The sequence below is a fragment of the Limulus polyphemus genome, unplaced genomic scaffold (genome assembly GCF_000517525.1).
Source record: "Limulus polyphemus unplaced genomic scaffold, Limulus_polyphemus-2.1.2 Scaffold1149, whole genome shotgun sequence".
NCBI lineage: Eukaryota > Metazoa > Arthropoda > Merostomata > Xiphosura > Limulidae > Limulus > Limulus polyphemus.
The window spans coordinates 91,080-92,932 of NW_013666759.1; positions in this window are offsets into that span (position 1 = coordinate 91,080).

Here is a 1,853-nt window from a genome sequence, read left to right on the forward strand (position 1 = left end):
CTTTGTCGTAGGTGACTCAATGTCTTTTTAATTCCGAGATGTCCTCCTGTTAAAGTATCAAGGGATTGACGCAGCACAACTTCCCTTAACTCTCTCGGTATAGCTGTTTGCCACGTCGTCATTTTCTCATCTATCGAGAAGAATACCATCTTGAAACTTCAACTGGTCCCATTGTGCTCAATAGTTCTTTGTTACAGGGCTTAAGCTAAACACCTTCTCCCAGGCAGGGCGCAAAACACTTGCTTGTAAAAAATCAATTATTGGCTTCAAATCTTATTCTTTCTCCTGTTCTGCTTTAATATCTATATTACTTGGTTCCACTTCACCATCATCAACTCCTTCAGTCACTTTGATTTCAGCTTGATGGCACCTCGTTAGTTCAACCTCTCTTTTAACACTTACCGGAATTTGGCCTTTGTTGTTCCCAAACATCATTTTATCAAAGTTAACTACACACTTCCTCGGTAGTATCTGCTTGTTTGTTAATTTCTGGTAAAAATTATTTCCAAAGAACTTCAGCGATACAAGTCCTTTTTTGACTAAACCAGTTTATTCTTTCTCGATACAACTTTTAGTAATACATAGAATTTCCACAGTCACTTTAAACTTAACAACCTTTATAACACACGCCATAAATCACTGTGATTCACACACTTTATTTACGGTGCCTACTGTTCGCTTGACTCATTTATCTCTATCTTCAATATATCTGCAAATCTATCTCTTCAATCAATCATCCCGCAGGCTTTATCTGCCAGGCTTATATACGCAGTAGGAAATTCATGATCATTTGAGAAACTCATCACGTGTTACCAGCGTCACGTAACTTCCGCTGTCGTAACATATATTAGGGCAATTCGATGTGTGCATAAGTATAATTTCAAAACAATGTTCATTGGTATTCTTGATCAGGGGGTGGATATGCCTAGTCAGCTAAAAAAAAATGAGCCCGACGGGCTCTATTCATACCAATATTATACATCAAGCGAAAGCAAATAATTTCAACAGATAGCTGAATAAATTGATAGACTTAATAAATAAAATGACATCAAATAGAGTTAAAGTAATTTATTTAAAAAAAGAACACATTATATATATGTATATATATAAATGGGCCCGGTCAGCTTTAGCTGACCTTTAAATCCGCCCCTGATTTTGATATCAAGCCAAAACAACCTACAGAACTCACTGTGTTATTAACAGGGGTGAGAGTTTAGCCATTTTCCACTTTCTGTAGTTCAGAGTTCGGTAATCCAAACTATCACATATTTTTAGTGAAGGTGCTCTACTGGACCCTTACTTCACATACAAAATTTCAAGGCAATCCATTAAGAAATACACGAGAAGTAAAATCTTCAGTTTTGATCGGAATTCTTCCCTTTTATCATTCAGATTAAAGACGACTGATTTAGAGAAGCAAAACTATAGGGTGAAAAGACGTGCAGATACACAAGCATTGGTTAGGCCAAACAAACTAGATTAGCAGTTTCTAGCTCAAGTTTTCAAAAGAATCATACGGGTTGACGGTTGTTATTCATTGCCAATTTTTAAGCACAAGTTTGTTAAACTGTATAAATCTCTCCTAATTAAAGAGCGTTTAGCGTCATGTGATATTAGCTTAAACAATTAGTGTAAATAATGATGCTTGAAAAGGCTGTACCGAGTGCATGCGGGTGATGACAAGAAACTGTTAAGCTGCTTTCTATGACGTTACTATAGAGAAAGTTATTAACACTATTTTATAGAGGAAAACTGCCAGCATATATTTTAAAGAATCTTGCTAGGTCTGTAAAGTATACATCTGTTCCGAACAACAGGGTTGCAATCCTAAAGCTAATGTTAGTTACTATCGA